Consider the following 21531-nt stretch of genomic DNA (forward strand, 5'->3'; position numbering starts at 1 on the left):
TCCGCGGCGCTCCCCGAATCTTTCAGGACGAGCGGGGAGGTACTCGGATAAAGCACATTACTCGGACGAGTAGTGCTTTACCGAGTACGTTCGCTCATCTCTATTTTTTATGCATTTTCTCATATTAGCATAAAAAATCCCACATATTTGGTATCGATGTGTCTGTAACGATGCGTACAATAAATTGAGCATGCTTTTTATCCTGCACAGCAAAAAGCATAAAAAAACGCAAAAAAACTGAGGCAAAATGCTAATTTTTAGCATTTTGCCTCCCAAAATAAAGCAATAAAAGTGATAAAAAAAGCGCATGTACCCCAAAATGGTACCAATAAAAACTACAGCTTGTCTCGTGAAAAATAAGCCCTCATAGAGCTCCGCCCATGAAAAAATAAAAAAGTTACAGGACTTTGAATGCAGTGAGTTTAGAAGAAAATAATAATTTTAAAAAAGGGTTTTTATGGAAAAGTGGAAAAACCTAAAAAAAAATAGAAGAGTTTTGGTATCGTTGTAACCGTACCGACCCACAGAAAAAAATGTGTTATATCATTTATGCTGCATAATTAACGCTTTAAAAAAAAAAACAAACAACAGTCTATGGCAGAATTGGTGTGTTTTCGCTCCCTACAATCATAAAAAAATAATAACTTTTACAATACAGTCTTATGTACCCAAAAATGGTACCAATAAAAACTACAGTTCGCCAGGCAAAAAACAAGCCCTTATACGGCCGCGGCGACGGAAAAATAAAAAAGTTATGGCTTTTGAAAACTGGAGATGAAAAAATACCAAAAATCGTTTAGTCCTCAACGCCAAAATAGGCCATGTCATTAAGGGGTTAAGACAGTCAAACAGTCACATTCAAGTCTTGGATGAAGTTAGGCTTCAATGGACTTTAAATCTAAATTTTTTTACATGAAGGTTAAAACATATCATTTATGATTAGAGATGAGCGAGCACCAAAATGCTCGGGTGCTCGTTACTCGGAACGAACTTTTCGTGATGCTCGAGGGTTCGTTTCGAATAACGAACCCTATTGAAGTCAATGGGCGACCCGAGCATTTTTGTATTTCACCGATGCTCGCTAAGGTTTTCATGTGTGAAAATCTGGGCAATTCAAGAAAGTGATGGGAACGACACAGCAATGGACAGGGCAGGCGAGGGGCTACATGTTGGGCTGCATCTCAAGTTCACAGGTCCCACTATTAAGCCACAATAGCGGCAAGAGTGGGGCCCCCCCCCCCTCCCAAAAACTTTTACTTCTGAAAAGCCCTCATTAGCATGGCATACCTTAGCTAAGCACCACACTACCTCCAACAAAGCACAATCACTGCCTGCATGACACTCCGCTGCCACTTCTCCTGGCTTACATGCTGCCCAACCGCCCCCCCTCCCCCCCACAGCGCACACCAAAGTGTCCCTGCGCAGCCTTCAGCTGCCCTCATGCCACGCCACACTCATGTCTATTTAGAAGTGCGTCTGCCATGAGGAGGAACCGCAGGCACACACTGCAGAGGGTTGGCACGGCTAGGCAGCGACCCTCTTTAAAAGGGGCGGGGCGATAGCCCACAATGCTGTACAGAAGCAATGAGAAATAGAATCCTGTGCCACCGCCATCAGGAGCTGCACACGTGGGCATAGCAATGGGGAACCTATGTGCCACACACTATTCATTCTGTCAAGGTGTCTGCATGCCCCAGTCAGACCGCGGTTTTTAATTCATAGACACAGGCAGGTACAACTCCCTATTGTGAAGTCCCTGTGGACCGACAGCATGGGTGGCTCCCTGGAACCCACCGGCGGAACAAAAAAATATCCCATTGCATTGCCCATCACAGCTGAGGTAGTAATGTCATGTTTAATGCAGGTGGGCTTCGGCCCACACTGCATGCCCCAGTCAGACTGGGGTTCTTTACAAGTGGAAACAGATGCATTTATAATTCCCTGTGGACCCACAGCATGGGTGGGTGCCAGGAAGCCACCGGCGGTACATAGAAATATCCCATTGCATTGCCCAACACAGCTGAGGTAGTAATGTCGTGCTTAATGCAGGTGGGCTTCGGCCCACACTGCATGCCCCAGTCAGACTGGGGTTCTTTACAAGTGGACAGATGTAGGTTAAACTCCGTGTGCACCTACAGCATGGGTGGCTCCCTGGAACCCACCGGCGGTACATAAAAATATCCCATTGCATTGCCCAACACAGCGGATGTAACATCAGCTGTAATGCAGGTGGGCTAAAAATTCATTTGATTACACTGTAGGCGAGGGCCCACAAAAATTGCTGTATCAACAGTACTAATGTACATCCAAAAAATTGGCCATGGCCAACCAAGAGGGCAGGTGAAACCCATTAATCGCTTTGGTTAATGTGGCTTAAGTGGTAACTAGGCCTGGAGGCAGCCCAGTGTAACGAAAAATTGGTTCAAGTTAAAGTTTCAACGCTTTTAAGAGCATTGAAACATATAAAAATTGTTTAGAAAAATTATATGAGTGAGCCTTGTGGCCCTAAGAAAAATTGCCCGTTCAGCGTGATTACGTGAGGTTTCAGGAGGAGGAGCAGGAGGAGGAGGAGGAATATTAGACACAGATTGATGAAGCAGAAATGTCCCCGTTTTGGATGGTGAGAGAGAACGTAGCTTCCATCCGCGGGTGCAGCCTACGTATTGCTTACGTATCGCTGCTGTCCGCTGGTGGAGAAGAGAAGTCTGGGGAAATCCAGGCTTTGTTCATCTTGATGAGTGTAAGCCTGTCGGCACTGTCGGTTGACAGGCGGGTACGCTTATCCGTGATGATTCCCCCAGCCACACTAAACACACTCTCTGACAAGACGCTAGCCGCAGGACAAGCAAGCACCTCCAGGGCATACAGCGCGAGTTCAGGCCACGTGTCCAGCTTCGACACCCAGTAGTTGTAGGGAGCAGAGGCGTCACGGAGGACGGTTGTGCGATCGGCTACGTACTCCCTCACCATCCTTTTACAGTGCTCCCGCCGACTCAGCCTTGACTGGGGAGTGGTGACACAGTCTTGCTGGGGAGCCATAATGCTGGCAAAGGCTTTGGAGAATGTTCCCCTGCCTGTGCTGTACATGCTGCCTGATCTCTGCGCCTCCCCTGCTACCTGGCCCTCGGAACTGCGCCTTCTGCCACTAGCGCTGTCGGATGGGAAGTTTACCATCAGTTTGTCCACCAGCGCCCTGTGGTATAGCATCACTCTCGAACCCCTTTCCTCTTCGGGAATCAGAGTGGAAAAGTTCTCCTTATACCGTGGATCGAGCAGTGTGTACACCCAGTAATCTGTAGTGGCCAGAATGCGTGTAACGCGAGGGTCACGAGAAAGGCATCCTAACATGAAGTCCGCCATGTGTGCCAGAGTACCTGTACGCAACACATGGCTGTCCTCACTAGGAAGATCACTTTCAGGATCCTCCTCCTCCTCCTCTTCCTCCTCCTCAGGCCATACACGCTGAAAGGATGACAGCCCAGCAGCATCTGTACCGTCAGCAGTGGGCCAAGCTGTCTCTTCCCCCTCCTCCTCATCCTCCTCATGCTCCTCCTCCTCAACGCGCTGAGATATAGACAGGCGGGTGCTCTGACTATCCAGCGACATACTGTCTTCCCCTGGCTCTGTTTCCGAGCGCAAAGCGGCTGCCTTTATGCTTTGCAGGGAACCTCTCAAGATGCATAGCAGAGGAATGGTGACGCTAATGATTGCAGCATCGCCGCTCACCACCTGGGTAGACTCCTCAAATGTTCCAAGGACCTGACAGATGGCTGCCAACCAGGGCCACTCTTCTGTAAATAATTGAGGAGGCTGACTCCCACTGCGCCGCGCAAGTTGAAGTTGGTATTCCACTATAGCTCTACGCTGCTCATAGAGTCTGGCCAACATGTGGAGCGTAGAGTTCCACTGTGTGGGCACGTCGCACAGCAGTCGGTGCACTGGCAGATTAAACCTATGTTGCAGTGTCCGCAGGGTGGCAGCGTGCTTGTGGGATTTGCGGAAATGTGCGCAGAGCTGGCGCACCTTTCCGAGCAGGTATGACAAGTGGGGGTAGCTTTTCAGAAAGCGCTGAATCACCAAATTAAAGACATGGGCCAGGCATGGCACGTGCGTGAGGCTGCCGAGCTGCAGAGCCGCCACCAGCTTACGGCCGTTGTCACACACGACCATGCCCGGTTGGAGGCTCAGCGGCGCAAGCCAGTGGTCGGTCTGCTCTGTCAGACCCTGCAGCAGTTCGTGGGCCGTGTGCCTCTTCTCTCCTAAGCTGAGTAGTTTCAGCACGGCCTGCTGACGCTTGCCCACCGCTGTGCTGCCACGCCGCGTGACACCGACTGCTGGCGACGTACTGCTGACACATCTTGATTGCGAGACAGAGGTTGCGTTGGAGGAGGAGGAGGAGGAAGGTGCTTTAGTGGAGGAAGCATACACCGCCGCAGATACCACCACCGAGCTGTGGCCCGCAATTCTGGGGGTGGGTAGGACGTGAGCGGTCCCAGGCTCTGACTCTGTCCCAGCCTCCACTAAATTCACCCAATGTGCCGTCAGGGAGATATAGTGGCCCTGCCCGCCTGTGCTTGTCCACGTGTCCGTTGTTAAATGGACCTTGGCAGTAACCGCGTTGGTGAGGGCGCGTACAATGTTGCGGGAGACGTGGTCGTGCAGGCCTGGGACGGCACATCGGGAAAAGTAGTGGCGACTGGGAACCAAGTAGCGCGGGGCAGCCGCCGCCATCATGCTTTTGAAAGCCTCCGTTTCCACAAGCCTATACGGCAGCATCTGTAGGCTGATCAATTTTGCAATGTGCACGTTTAACGCTTGAGTGTGCGGGTGCGTGGCGTCGTACTTGCGCTTAAACTGTGGCACTAGCGACGTCTGGACGCTGCGCTGAGAGACATTGGTGGATGGGGCCGAGGACAGCGGAGGTGATGGTGTGGGTGCAGGCCAGGAGACGGTAGTGCCTGTGTCCTCAGAGGGGGGTTGGATCTCAGTGGCAAGTTGGGGCACAGGGGGAGAGGCAGTGGTGCAAACCGGAGGCGTTGAACGGGCATCGTCCCACCTTGTGGGGTGCTTGGCCATCATATGCCTACGCATGCTGTTGGTGGTGCCTCCCCAGCTGATCTTGGCGCGACAAAGGTTGCACACCACTGTTCGTCGGTCGTCAGGCGTCTCTGTGAAAAACTGCCACACCGTAGAGCACCTTGACCTGTGCAGGGTGGCATGGCGCGAGGGGGCGCTTTGGGAAACAGTTGGTGGATTATTCGGTCTGGCCCTGCCTCTACCCCTGGCCACCGCACTGGCTCGGCCTGTGCCCACACCCTCACTTGGCCCTCCGCGTCCTCGGCCGCGTCCACATCCTCTAGGCCTACCCCTACCCCTCAGCATGCTGTATTACCAGTGATTTGATTTCCCAGGCAGGAAAGAAATTGGCGCAAGGCTGCACTCAACCGTAGCTGGTTGCGTCTGATTTTTGTACGTTGTACACGCAGCACACACGTACACGGAGACCTTAGGACTGACACAGGCAGGCCAAATATAATTTTTTTCCTTTTTAGCTTAGGGAAGACCCCACTGCGTATATTCAATGAACAAGAAGGTTAATATCTGTGGTGTGGCCCTCAAAAAGTGTCACACAACTATAGTGTAGCAGAGTTATTAACTCTAGCAGAGCAGGTATTTGCCAGTCAGGAAAGACAATGGCGCTAGGCTGCAGTAAACCGTAGCTGGTTGCGTCTGATTTTTGTACGTTGTACACGCAGCACACACGTACACGGAGACCTTAGGACTGACACAGGCAGGCCAAATATAATTTCTTTTCCTTTTTAGCAAAGGGAAGCACCCACTGCGTATATTCAATGAACAAGAAGTTTAATATCTGTGGTGTGGCCCTCAAAAAGTGTCACACAACTATAGTGTAGCAGAGTTATTAACTCTAGCAGAGCAGGTATTTGCCAGTCAGGAAAGACAATGGCGCTAGGCTGCAGTAAAGCGTAGCTGGTTGAGTCTGATTTTTGTACGTTGTCCACGCAGCACACACGTACACGGAGACCTTAGGACTGACACAGGCAGGCCAAATATAATTTTTTTCCTTTTTAGCTTAGGGAAGACCCCACTGCGTGTATTCAATGAATAATAAATGTCTTCTTGCCCTGCCTACACAATTCTATCCCTGTAGTATTAATGCCGGGTGCAATGCTCTGCACAGCCGGTTTTTAGAAGAAAAAAAAAAATGCAACACTGCTAACAGCAGCCTGGACAGTACTGCACACGGATAGAAGTGGCCCTAGAAAGGACCGTTGGGCTTCTTGAAGCCTACACTAACTCCTAACACTCTCCCTGCCTAACCCCCACTTCTGTCCCTATTGCTGGGCGCAATGCTCTGCAGATCCAATTTTGGACAAAAAAAATAAAAAATACAGTGCTAACACAGTACTGCACACTAGTAGATGTGGCCCTGAGAAGGGCCGTTGGGGTTCTTGAAGCCTACACTGACTCCTAACGCTCTCCCTACAGCAGCACCAGCAGCAGCACTTTCCCTCAGCTAACTCACAAGGCATGTGTGGCGAGCCGCGGGAGGGGCCGACTTTTATACTCGGGTGACATCAGATCTCCCAGCCACTCACTGCAGGGGGGTGGTATAGGGCTTGAACGTCACAGGGGGAAGTTGTAATGCCTTCCCTGTCTTTCAATTGGCCAGAAAAGCGCGCAAACGTCTCAGAGAGGAAACTGAAAGTAACCCGCGTGGTACTCGTTACGAGTAACGAGCATCCCGAACACCCTAATATTCGCACGAATATCAAGCTCGGACGAGTACGTTCGCTCATCTCTATTTATGATGCAAATAGTATGGAAATAAATAAAGTTCTCTCGTGAAGTAAGACGCTTATGGAAATCTTACTTTCTCAAATATATTAAAATAAATGCAGTTCTAAAGCTATGCATTTGTAATGAATGTGCCGCATTATAGGATTAGCAGATTAGCCTGCTAACAATCTTCCCGGCATCTTGTAGTAAACATTCCAAGTTGTCACTTGAGCCACAACTTAATAACAGCTGCCCTGGAAAGCATTTTCATCTATAGATAAGTTATATACACACTGGAATTTGACATGAACTACATATCACATTTTAGCCTAAATGCTCAAATACTTGTCATTCTTATTGCTAAAACATACCTTAACCCCTTAAAGATGTTGTCCAGTTGTAAAGAATTAATGGCCTATCCTCAGGATAAGACATCACTAGTAAATCAGTAGGGGTCCGTCACCTGTAACCCCTGCCGATCAGCAGTTCTTTGGGCCACTGCGCTTGTGCAGTCAGCTGATTTCTGCAGGAAGCCTATAGCTCTGTTCTCTCTGCAGTGGCCTAGCCTGGTACCACATGCCAAGTTCCCCAAAAAAAGTCAATAAAAGCTTGGCCTGTAATAACAAGCCTGGCCACTGCAGTGGGAACGGAGCTGTCTGCTTCCTGCAGATATCAGCTCATTGCATGAGTGTACCAACCCAGAGAACAGCTGATCGATGGAAGTCCTGGATGTCAGACCCTGGCCAATCTACTACCGTGTTTCCCCGAAAATAAGACAGTCTCTTATATTAATTTTTGTTCAAAAAGGTTTAACTTTTTTACATGTATAGCTGCCTGGACACTATTTAAATTGACTTTTTTAATTAACTGTAAGCAGGGCTTAATTTTGGAGTAGGGCTTATATTTAAAGCATCCTCAAAAAGCCTGAAAAATCATTTTGCATCCTCAAAAATTCTGGAAAATCATGCTCTGTCTTATATTCAGGGTATGTCTTATTTTCAGGGAAACAGGGTATTGATGACCTATTCTGAGAATAAGCCATTACCAGTTTGCAACTGGACAACCCCTTTAATAGGGCACAGTACTATAAATTACAGTTGAGCCTTAATGCTAAGCACTGCATACTTATGCTGTTGTCATACACAGCTTTCCTGTCGACCAATCAGTCCATACACAATGGAAGATGTTACAGCAGAGTGGAGAGGGAGACCCTGGTGAAGTATTTCCAATAGACAATGTCACAGGGACCTTTTGCAGTGATAGATCAAAGGCAAACAGCAAAGCTGAAGGCATTGACAAGTGGACCAGGTTGATGAAATAACATCACCCTGGATGCACTACCTGCTGTGAATAGCACACTGTTACAATGGGCTTTATAGGAGCTACAATGAATAGGAGTTAAAGAGGTTTTCCAGGACTGGAAAACTCATGACCTATCTGTGAGATATTTGCTGGACCCCTCCGTCTTTGTACTGGGCTGGAAGCGCACATAGCATACAGCATGCAGTAGAATGAATGATTGCTGCAGGCAAAGTTTCTCTTCAAGTGAATGGGAACCTCGCCTGCAATACCATTTTGGACCACTGCAGCGTATATGGAGCTGTATGCTTTTAGCTCTGAACACTGACACAGCAGCCTGGGAAATGGCTTATTGCTGAAGTCCGGGGCAGCTGAGCCACCACTAATCAGCTATTGATGACCTATCCTGAGGACAAGTCATGGATTGTTTGGTCCTAGAAAAAACAATTGATTGGGTGATGATGATGGGTCTTCATTTACTTTTGTTTTTGGCAGCACAAAAGGTGCGATCAGCTGACAGATGAGCATTTGCTTTTTACAAAGGGCAATGATTGGGTAAATGAGTGTTCTAATGAACGCGCATTGACGATCCTTGGCCTGTGTAAAAGGGCTTTTAATGTGACTAAAGGGTTGCTATCCTGGTTTATCTAGATTTCCAGTGGTACATAATGGATGTCCTAATGAGATGACAGGTTACTCTGTTCCACTCTATACAGCAAAGGAAACAGTTGAAAAATGAGGAAATGCCAGCTTAGTGTGGGTGTTCCAGTTGCAAGTGTAAAAACTAGAATACTGCTGGGAGGGGTTCGGATTTCTGGAGAACTAGGCTGACTTTGCTGTTTGCTAAAGGCTCTACCATAGGGATGGGCTGCATCTCAATGGGGAAGGTGCAGTTGTGCTGGGGGAGAAGATGGCTAGAAGGTTGAAGGGGTATTTAAAATAAGGTGTCGTGTCTTATTGATGCTGGATTGAAGCCGCAGGTGTAGTAGCCAAGCCGGTCACTGGAGAGTAGTCAGAATAGCCAAGAGTCATTATTGGGAAATCATGGTATGTGGTACAAATGGATGACATGGAAGCGTAGTCAATGAAAGCCAAAAGTCAGCAGCAGGAGGTATTGGTATGCAGTACAAATGGAATGAGATGGAAGTGTAGTCAGAGGAAGCCAAAGGTGAGCAGCAGAGAAATTGGTATGCTTGTAGAGGAACCAGAGGAAGTGGAGCTTGATCAAGGTGGTGAAACAAAATAATCATGCACTGTAGGAGTGGCAGGCCTAAGCTTATATAGGAAGTCCTAATTAGTAGCAGGGCGGAGCCAGAACAGGGAGACAGTAAGTGGATTTAGCAGGAGCAAGGAAACTTAGAATATGCCACTTCACAAGGTACTGTATTTTACCTCTCTGAAATCTGAAGTCTAGAATCTTCTCTACCACGAACTCATCCTGGCCCTGAACTTTCACAGGAGGCGGAGGCGGTTGATGTCTTCCCACAAAAGTATTCTCATGAAATGGCTTTAGTAGGGAAATGTGAAAGACAGGGAGAATCCTCAGGCTGTCCGGGAGCTTCAGTCAGAATGCCACCTGGCTGAACCTTGCTGCAATGGGGAAAGGTCCTAAGAATCTTGCCCAAGCTTGAGGGAGGATACGTGCGCCTTCAGCTTCTTGGAGGCTAACCACACCTTTTCTCCAACCTGGAAGGTAGAAGCTGCTTGGTGATAACGGTTGGACGCATTCTTATAGCTATTCTGGGCTTCCTGTAAGGTTTCTTTTAGTTGCTTCTGCGTTTCTGCTAATGCCATCAGTCTATAGTTAACCGTTGGGACCAGAGAGTTGATAGGGAGGCCAGGAATAAAGATGGGATGTGTGCCGTAGTTGGAATAGAATGGGCTCTGGGTAGTTAAACTGTGTTGAGCATTGTTATAGGTGAACTCTGCTGTTGACAAATAATTATTTGCACAAGCTGTGACAGTGTGCTCTGCCTGCACAGACCCAGAAAGAACAAAGCAAGGGCTTTGAAAAATCTGCAGAAGATATTGCCGATCTAAGTCCCTTGCTTTGTTTACAGGTTGCCATAGAGACCATCGGCTTGTCAGAAGTAAGCCGATGGTCTCTGTGGCAGGGAGAGCTGGTGCTTGGCTGTCAGAGGACAGCTAGGTACCAGCTCTTACAGCAGAGATCAGAGAAAACCTCCGATCTCTGCTGTGTTAACCCTTTACATGCTGCAGTCTATGTGACTGCAGCATGTAAAGGGCTGTCACTGCAGCATGTAAAGGGCTGTCACCATCGGACCCCCGGAATGTGATCAGGGGGTCCTGATGGGTCCCTGTGGAAGTCCCCTAAAGGGGAAAAAAAAAAAGAGTAAAAAAAAGCAAAAGTAAAAAAATTATAAAAAAAACTGTAAAAACACTTGTCTCTCTTTACTTTGTAAAAAATCAAAAATACAATCACACATGTGGTATCCATGCATCGTAATGACCCAGAGAAGGAAGTTAATACATTATTTAACCCCTTAATGACATGGCCCCTTTTTTTCTTTTTTCCCCATTTCTTTTTTTCCTCCCCCCTGTTTAAAAAAATCACACCTTGTCCCGCAAAAAACAAGCCCTTATATGGCCATGTCAATGGAAAAATGAAAAAGTTATGGCTCTTGAGACGCAACTGCAAAATTAGTTGAAATTCAATGATTAGACCATTTTAAAAAACCTGCCCTAGTGGGTCTGACAGGGTGGTAGGAAACCCGCCATTCAAGGGGTTAACTGGAGCAACCAGTGTCAGGAAGCTGCTGCCAAAGCAAATAGGATCATGGGGTGCATCCAAAGAGATCTAGGGGCACATAACAAGTCATTACAAGTCACTGGTCAGACCACACATGTAATATTGTGGACAGTTTTAGGCACCGGTACTCAAGAAGGACATATCAGACCTTGAGTGGGTACAAAGGCGGCAACTAAAGTAATAAACGGAATGGGCGGGTTACAATACCCAGAGAGGTTATCGAAATTGGGATTCTTTAGTTTAGAAAAAAGACAGCTAAGGGGCGACCTAATAACTATGTATAAATATATCAGGGGACAATACAGAGATCTCTCCCATGATCTGTTTATATGCAGGACTGTGCCTGTAACAAGGGAGCGCCCTCTATGTCTAGAGGAAGGAAGGTTTCTACACTGTCATAGAAGGGGGTTCTTTACTGTAAGAGCAGTGAGACTATGGAACTCTCTGCCTGAAGACGTGGTGATGGAGAACTCAATACAAGAGTTCAAGAGGGGCCTGGATGACTTTCTTGAGTGATACAATATTAAATGTTTTAATCATTTAAGAAGGGTCTGTGATCCGGGGATTATTCTGATTGCCAGATTAGAGCTGGGAAGGATTTTTTCCCCCTTAAATGGGGAAAATTTGCTTCTACCTCATTGGGTTTTTTTGCCTTCCTCTGGATCAACATTGGGGGTAATAGGCTGAACATAAATATGTTACCAGGTTGTAATCTAAAGTTAATGGTACATATTTCTGAATGCAGCTATTTGGACATTATAATGCATAGAGCATACATATCACACATAAGGCCCGCTGCCTCATTTTATGTGTCCCATCGGCTGTGCATCATACCTAACAGGAATTCCATTTACCCTGCCCCAATGTAGCTTCGATCCAGCGGTGGCAGTGCAGAAACTGTGACCGCGGACTCTCCAACCCAGCGTCTGTGTGCCCTTATATGCGCGCAAATTTACCTCTTCCACAGTGAAAAAATACGTTGCGCTGAGGCAAGCATTTTTGCGCATACGCTCATATGAGGGAACCCTAAGGCTGATGTGTCCCTCGGTGAAAATGAGTTTCACACCCCTGGTATAGAGCATTATGTTTGCAAACAGTTGAAAGTGCTTGTTACTCTGTGGGCAGCTTTCACCCGGACTCACACGGCCATATGCGTTAATCCCTCTGTGGAGCTGGCGGTGAGCAGGTCTATCGCCATGTATGGCAGCGATATTGTACTGTTCATGACAGCATATCTCACGCAAGCTGTCATGCGCAGTCTTTCTGGGGAAGGGGGGTTGTTTCAATTTTCCGCACTGTCACTTCGCAACGGCGCATACATACGCTACATATGAGTGGCGTTGATTACATGCCCTTAAAGAATAATGGGCTCTCTTGTGTGTAATACATGGCAATATAGAACATGCTGCGTTCATTTTTGCGCTTGTGTATGAATGCCAGTTCATACCGTTCTGTGTAATAGAATGGCACTTTAAAGCCTAATTAAGGCCAACTGCCTTCTTTTCCCAGCGTTGACCGCAGGGTCACACTCTTGCCCTTGTTTTGTTTTTTTACCTGCCATAGACTTCTATGGCAGCTTTCTGCATAAAGTTAGGTCCTCTCTTTTCCACGTGAGACACACACATGAGCACGAACCCATTGAAATCACTGGGTTTTGATTCGTCCCATTTTACAGGCGTGAGTTTCACATTGCTCAAAAATGTGTGCCAACATGTTGGTCTGTTTAAGCCCTTCGGCTGAAGAGAGTTGGCATCTTGTGGCTTGCAGTTGTTCATGGTATACGGCGGCGTGAGATGATTACATCATACACACTTGTGTAACCTTCTCACATTCCCCTGGGGACGTACTCGCTCATTATGAACACTTCACTAATAGGTGTTTGTGTCCCCGTGGATGGGGTGAGGGAAGCAAAAAAAAAGGATGATGTGGAGAATGAGGCAGATGGGGAAATTAGAGTCCGATTGCATGCAATCCACACTTATTACAGGGCTTCATCCTCCCATCTGCTTTGCATTCTCTGTCTTGTGTCGTTACTTTGTGTACACTTATTGAGATGAAATGTTTGCTATGTTGACACAACAAATCCACATAGAGGAAAGCGTGTGCCAAGCTAGGGAAAATACCCATGGACATCGAACTGTACAGAATCTCCATGGCTTGGAAACCATCAAGACACGACAGTCTGCTGTATTATAGTAATTCAGGGGTCAGGTATTTTATTTCTGATGGCATTCACCATGCAGGATAAATAATGGGATATTTTACTAGACTAGGCTTTCACGGATGCAGCAATACCAAATATATATTTTTTATATTAACCCTTTCCAATCCACTGTCTGACGTCTAAAGACATTCTGATTGAAGGCTGTACAGCTCCTATGTCGGAAGACGTCCGGCAGGGTATTCTTACTGCAGATTACTGGCCGCTCTGATGTCGGGGGCCTCTCCAGCATGTCACATTCCACAGTTCTGGCTCTAGCCAGCAGATGATGCCATTGTATAATGGCAGAAAGAGAAAGCCACCCTAGGAATCCCTGAATCCAAAAATGGATTGCAAAGGGTTAAAAATTAAAACGGAAAAATCTGCCACCCGTTCAAGGGCTTATTCAGATGTGTGCATATCGGCCGGGTTTTCACGCCCAGCCGATATACGCTGTCCCTCTCTGCAGGGGGTGGAGGCAGTGCACTGAGCTCCCACTATTTGCAATGGGAGGGGGTGGGACGGAGGCGGAACTTAGCTATTAACGATAACATTGCAAACAGCCAGAAGGGAGGAGTGAGGCAGAGAGCCGGTGAGGGGGAGGGAAAGGGGATGACAGCTCAGATACTAGTGTATATCGTCCAGCTGTGAAAACGGCGGCCGATATACACTCGTGTAAATAAGCCCTAAAGCCCATGCTTTCCAATGGGTTCCTTCACATTAGTGATGTTTTGTAGGCTGCTACATTGCAAGAAAAAAAAATCGTGGCATGCTCTATACTGCCGCGATTTGCGATGTTTTGTCACCCATGTTTCCCTATGGAACCTTCCTTTGTCTTGCATCGCACGAAATCACGTTTTTTGTGTGGCGCGATGCAACTTTTACAGTAGGAAGGACTACTGTTTGTCCCTAACATAAGCCCAGGCTACATTAAAAAGAAAACAAAAAAAACATTATCTAACAGGCGCTGTCCGAGGCACTTGTTTGTAATCTTCAGCCAGCGCTTCCTGGTCAGAGAGTCCAAAAATTCTGCCTCCGGGAAGCGCCGGCAGTCACTACAGCACTCGATGAACCAATCACAGCCATCGACTCTGTAGCTGCACAAAAGTGTGATATCGCAGTGAGAAAACGCAGCAATATTGCACAGAACACAGCTGTCTCACAGGCTCTGCACCACATTTACTATGTCTTTAGACACTTTTAAAGACTTTTTCTGACTCATATGAAAAAGGAGGGGGGCTTTGTGAAAGGAGGTATAGCTGGAATTGCACCAAAAAAATGTGTGCCTTGGCAGCAGCAAAGATGAATGACTGCCTGTTTATGTTGAACAAGAATTTGCCCACTAGTCACTGGTTGAAAGGAAGTGAATAGTGACTACCGAGTATAGCCACCCTTACTGATGCCACACAACTGATGAAGTCTAATTCAATGGGGCACTGCATTGGAGCATTGAGTGATCACTTGTTTTATTCTGTATCCACACTGTGTATGTATGCATGTGTTTGTCAGGGACTGGCTCTCTCTGCCAATGATGAGTAAGGGGTTAATTATACTTTTACTAGAGGGTCTGGATTTACAAAGTGATACCATTGCAGTGAAACTTACAGAAAATCTTACAGTTGTAGATGCAACATTTTGAGAACTGGTTATGCAGAGCAGGTTTATCACCACTCACTTCAGTGTTACAGGGCTGCGTGCTGCATCTGTATCCAAGCACACGTTACAAGTGATCTATAGAGACTTTACTTACATAGCAGGGGTTATGGGACCTGCTGTATATAGGGACAAACGCAGATGTGATTGTTTTTTCACTTGCAAATTCCCACTGCTCTAACCCTGACTAACTGTAAGACAGAGCAGAAAATATTACAGAAATGATAGATAGATATGAGATAGATAGATAGATAGATAGATAGATAGATAGATAGATAGATAGATAGATAGATAGATAGATAGATAGATAGATAGATAGATAGATAGATAGATATGAGATTGCTAGATAGATATTAGACAGGTAGTAGATAGATAGATCAGAAATGTTGATAGAGAGATATGAGATAGATGAAGATATCAGAAATGTAGATAGATAGGCAGATATTAGATAGATAGATATGAAATAGATAGATAGGAGATAGCTAGATAGATATTAGATAGATAGCAGATACATAGCAGATAGATGATAGATATTAGATAGACAAATAGATAGATAGATAGAAGATAGATAGGAGATAGCTAGATAGATATTAGATAGGTGATAGATAGATAGATAGATAGAGAGATAGAGAGATATGAGATAGATGGAGATATCAGAAATGTAAATAGATAGACAGATATTAGATAGATAGATATAAGATAGATAGATATAAGATAGATAGATAGATAGATAGATATAAGATAGATAGATAGATATGAGATAGATAGATAGATAGATAGATAGATATTAGATAGGTATTCGATAGGAAATAGATAGATAGGAGATATCTAGATAGATATTAGATAGGAGATAGATAGATAGATATTAGATAGGTATTAGGTAGATAGATAGTAAATAGATGTTAGATAGATAGGAGATAGATAGATAGATATTAGATCTGAAATGTTGATAGAGAGGTATGAGATAGATGGAGATATCAGAAATGTAGATAGATAGATAGATAGATAGATAGATAGATAGATACCGTAGGAGATAGATAGATCAGAAATGTTGATAGAGAGGTATGAGATAGATGGAGCTATCAGAAATGTAGATAGATAGTAGGTAGATAGTAGGTAGATAGATAGATATTAAATAGATAGATAGGAGATAGATAGATGTGAGATAGATAGATGTGAGATAGACAGATAGGTAGATAGATAGATATGAGATAGATAGATATGAGATAGATAGATAGATAGGAGATATTAGATAGGTATTAGATAGATAGAAGACAGATAGATATTAGATGGGTATTAGATAGATAGATATAAGATATATAGATATGAGATAGATAGACAGATAGATAGATAGATATGAGATATTAGATAGGTATTAGATAGAAGATAGATAGGAGATAGCTAGATAGATATTAGATGGGTATTAGATAAATAGATAGATCAGAAATGTTGATAGAGAGATATGAGATACATGGAGATATGAGACAGATAGATATGAGGTATGATCTAGAGATCAGATGCATATGAGATAGCTAGCTAACTATAAATATTGGAGACAATGTGTCTGTTTTGTTGGGCCACAGGAGGACTGTCTGTTGTGGTTGTCTGGTGTGGTGCTGAATGACAAGCTCTTGGTTCATATTTAAGACACATTTCAGTATCCTTATTTTACCCGCAATGCCCAGAACCAGCTAGGATTCTTCTAAGGGCTCTTTCACAGAAGTGTATATATGTAGCGTATTACGTATTATTTCTGCGCACAATACGCAGTGACTAGAGCGCATTGATCGCAATGGGCTCATTCACAGCGGCATATTGTTTAGGTGACTTTTGGTCACATGAAAAATAAGACGCATGTTCTATTGTCATGCATATTTTGTACTGTAAGGGCTTATTCAAAGCGCCGTAGACGCAACTACGCTCGACAGCACGGAACATATCTGTGCCTGAATGAGGGAAATTTCTTCTCCCTCGCTGGCAGTTCAAACTTTGCGCCAGAGCTTGAATAAAGAGGCGGGAAGATAGCGGCTGCCCAGTCTTCCCGGCACATGGTGTAACTACATGCAGGAAAGACAGGGCCCGTCCTATCTTTTCCGGGTGTACAAATCACGTCTGAGAAGAGAGGAGGTGAAAACAAACCGCTGAAATCCCATAGAAATTAGTGGTTTAGTTTTGTCCTGTAAGGGCTCATGTCCACGGGCAAAATATGATTTAAGATCCGCAGCGGATCTCCCGCATGCGGATCCGCATCCCATAGGGATGCATTGACCACCCGCGGGTAGATAAATACCCGCGGATCGTCAATAAAAGGGATTTTTAAAAAAATGGAGCATGGAAAAATCTGGACCATGCTCCATTTTCGTGCGGGTCTCCCGCGGGGACGGCTCCCGCGGGCTTCTATTGAAGCCTATGGAAGCCGTCCGGATCCGCGGGAGACCTAAAATAGGAATTTAAAGTATTTACCTATCCGGCGCGGGCGGGGAATGTCAGCTGTTCCTCACGGCCGCATCTTCCTTGCTTCGGCTCGGCGGATGTGCCCGGCGCATGCGCGCGGCACGTCGACGACGTGCCGGCGACGTGCCGCCGGCGTCAGGAATTCATCCGCCGGCCGAAAATGAAGATCCGGCCGTGAGGAACAGCTGACATTCCCCGCCCGCACCGGATAGGTAAATACTTTTAAATTTCTATTTTCGGCGCTCATGTCCGCGGGGCAGGAGGGACCCGCTGCAGATTCTACATGGAGAATCTGCAGCGGATCTGATTTTCCCCGTGGACATGAGGCCTAAGGCCTCCCTCACTGCAAAGCACCATGATTTTACTTTAGCTTTCGCCCGCGGCTCCCTGCGGCCGACAGCGGGGTTTAGCACACCTCATCATTGATGAGCTGCGCTAAACGCAAAAAAATGCACAGACTCCGCTCGAAAGTCGTGGCGCTGGAAAGCAGCGTGATCGAACAGATGTCTGCCGGGCAACATTGAAAACAATGGGAGCGTTATACCGTGTTTAGCGCGGCGCACAGAACGCTGCGCTAATCGTGGTAAAAAGCACCTGTGAGAAGCCGTGATTACCATGGCCATATAAGAGAAAATCACGTTCATCTGAATCCGCCCTTACGGTTCATTGAAATCAGTAGACATGCATAAATACGCATTTAACGTGCGTCGATAGGTAGAAAAACCCAAGGCAACAGCGTATTTAGGCCCATGAATATGCTGCGTATTCACAGACCGAAATACGCATATGCTCATGGTAATGCACCATAATCCTGACTGAAATCTCCATAGGATCATCGAAATTCGGTTCAGTAGAATCGCTGGAGATCGGAGTATTTCGGTCGTAGTATCGATGCTAAAATATATCCGTATTCCAGCCGCCATAAAGTGGCTCTGCCCATATCATTGGTAATTCGCTGCTCGCCATATTCATAGATACGTCTGACAAATATAAGACAGTATTCACATTTGCATCGGAGGCGCCATCATTTATTCCATCAGATTTGACGATATCGTTGCATGCAGTAATAGCGCGGTGTCACACAGGGGTTAAAAAAAAAAGTTGTTTTTATGCAGTTTTTTTATGCAATGCAGGGAGAAGCGAAAGTCCTTTCTTTATATTTCCCATATCTGTTGAATCCACTAATGGCTTTGGCTAAAAAAAAAAAACTGCATGAAATACTGTTATGTGTGTGCGTCCTCCCTTAAGGTCCATTTACACGCACAGATGATCGCTCAAAATTTATCAGAAACTGAAAATTTTGAGCGATCATTTTGTATTAGCTACTGATGGGCTAATCAGCCCATCAGTAGCTAACTAGCTTCATTTGCCTGTATTTAGAGAACAGTGTGTGGTATGTTCTCTAAATACATCGCTTTTGTTCTCCCACGGGACAGCAGCTGAAAGAATGTTATCAGCGCTGCCCGTGTAAAACTCAGCATACGGTTCCTCTTATCCTTATGTCAGCCCCCCAGCAGAACAAAGGGAATGTATTCAAAGAACAGACCATCTGCTGTTCCCTGAATAGAGCTCCCGGCGGCTCACACGCATTAATAAGCTACAAATTTGGCATTAGTACCAATTAGTAGTTTATGTAAAATGATTGCTCAAAACCAATCTTTTGAGCGATTATCTTTGTGTGTAAATGGGCCCACAGACTTATTTGAGCACGCAAAATGTAAACGTGCAATACGCAGAGAATAGAACCCATTGATTTCAATGAGTTTGTTCAGATTTCCATGTTTATCACGCGTCTTTCAGTCGTGCAAAAAAACGCTGCATGCTCTACCTTTTTGCAAAAAAGAGCCCCATAGAAGTCAATGGGGTGGTGCGAATACATACATAATATGCAAGGAGATGCACAACGCACTGCGTATTTCCGGTGAGAAAAGAAGACATCTGGAACCCATTAGACATTTCAATTGATGCGTCTTTGTTGTTTTGTGAATGGAGTTGGAGCGCGCCGGAGGTCGCTTACAGCCGCCGTTCACTGTAAACAGCTGAAAACCAAGCAACTCTGACAAGTGAGCGATTTCTTACTCAGCGTCTTGTCGATGGCCGCTTTTATGCAAGACGACTATCACTCAAATTCGCTGTTTCCAGTAATTATTCAGTCGATAATCTCCTTGTGTAAAGGTACTTTTATATGGATTTAAAAAAAATATTTGGTTTTTAACATTATGTTTGTCCTATTACAGATCCCCAGACGCAGGGTGCGAGCCGTGTATCAGCACTCTTTCATTGATGGGCTTTTGTGTGTGGACCAGGAATTAGAGCAGTCTCCATACCTTCATCCATAATGCGGTTTGGTTTTTGACCAACCATGTTCATTTATTGAATATTATTCTCTCTGTTGGAGGCTGTTAATATTATGTATGTGTTCTGCATTAAAACCAGTTTAGCAGCACTATTGCATCATCTCTATTTTTTGTCTGATTGGGTGTATTTATGAGGGAATGACCATGAGTGCAGGCCTATGGTGGACAATTTTGCCCCAGCGGTTATCACTATGGTCTGTTCTGCTATCATGAGACCCCCTTAAAAAACTTTAGCTTGGACACTTTGGTATATTCCCTCTAATACATTTTGCCTATTTGGGCTATGTATTGAGGTACATTCTCTTTATTGAGGTACATTCCCCTTAACACATCTTGTTTGTTTGGGTTGTACATTGTGGAGTATTCAGCCGCCAAAGGGTTAATATATCTTCAGTGATATTAAATGAACCGTTATTATAAGGAGCAGAAAGAGCGGTGGAGACTGTCGCTTTTTGCGGCAGGGTTCTCTGCCAGGATTGTATCGCAATATCACCCGGTTTGCTCTGCATCTGGCGCATGCACCGCTTGCCATCATGGACGCTGGCATGGTTTGACATGTGAGGAGTATGGCATCCTCTGTCTAGTGATGCATGGTGTACACCTGTCTCTGGGGTATGTTAAATATGTTAATTAAGTTTGAGCCTTCATGCTTATGGGTGGGCCTTTTTAACTAATTGTGTGCTGATTGGTCTTTTATTTCATTGGGTGTGTATTTATACTGGTGTTGGTGCTCTTGGAAATTAGTGACTTGAGAAAGGCTGTAGAAAACAGCCGAAACGTTGTCTCTTCTTATGTGCAACTAATAAAGGACATGGCACTTTTTATGGATTTGTGAGTATTTCACCTTCTTGACCCCCTGGATGCGGTTTGAATCTTGGAGAATTTAAATGGGTTTCTAGCATAGGAAGTAGCTACAAAATAGATTGATCAGTTTAAGGGCGCATTCAGACGACCATATATCAGCCGGGTTTTCACGCCCAGCCGATATACGGCATCTCTCTGCAAGGGGAGGAGGCTGGAAGAGCCGGGAGCAGTGCTCTGAGCTCCCGCCCCCTCTCTGCCTCCTCTCCACCCCCCTGCACTATTTTCAATGAGCAGAGGCTGGATGGGGGTGGAGCTAATTCCCAGAACTTAGCCCCACCTCCTCTCATTGCAAATAGTGGAGAGGAGGCAGAGAGGAGGTGGGAGTTCAGAGCACTGCTCCCGGCTCTTCCAGCCTCCTCCCCCTGCAGAGAGAGACACCGGATATCAGCCGGCGTGAATACCCGGCCGATATACGGTTGTCTGAATGCACCCTTACATTAACCTCTTAATGATGCGGCCCCTTTTTTTCCCTTTTTTTTTCCTCCCCCCTTTAAAAAATCATAACTCCTTTATTTATCCATCGACGTCGATGTATGAGGGCTCGTTTTTTTGCAGGACGAGTTGTATTTTTTCAATGGTGCTATTTAATGTACCATATAATGTACTGAAAAACTTTTTAAAAAGTGGAGTAAAATGAAAAAAACAACATTCCGCCATCTTTCAGTGCATCTTGTTTCTACAGCGCACAAACTGCAACAAAAACGACATAGTAACTTTATTCTATGGGTCAGTATGATTGCTACCATACCAAATTTGTATAGGTTTTTTTTTACTATACTACTCTTTTTTTTTTTTTTAAAGACATTTAATTTTTTAAAATTATTTTCTGCCGTCATCTTCTGCACCCAATAACTTTTTTATTTTTGGCATTCCTTATTTTTTTTTTTGGACTACGTTCACTGTACATGGTAAATAATGTGCTACTTAGATAGATCGGACTTTTATGGATGTGGCTAAATTAAATATGTTTTTTTTTTTTATGATTTTGATTTTATAGATATAGCCAAAGGGGGGTGATTTAAACTTTTATTACTTTTTTTTACAATTTAATAAAACTTTATTGATCTTTTTTTTAAACTTTTCTTTTAAGTCCCCCAGGGGGACTACAACATGCGATGCTTTGATTGCTTCTG

The sequence above is a fragment of the Eleutherodactylus coqui genome, chromosome 9 (assembly GCF_035609145.1).
Source record: "Eleutherodactylus coqui strain aEleCoq1 chromosome 9, aEleCoq1.hap1, whole genome shotgun sequence".
NCBI lineage: Eukaryota > Metazoa > Chordata > Amphibia > Anura > Eleutherodactylidae > Eleutherodactylus > Eleutherodactylus coqui.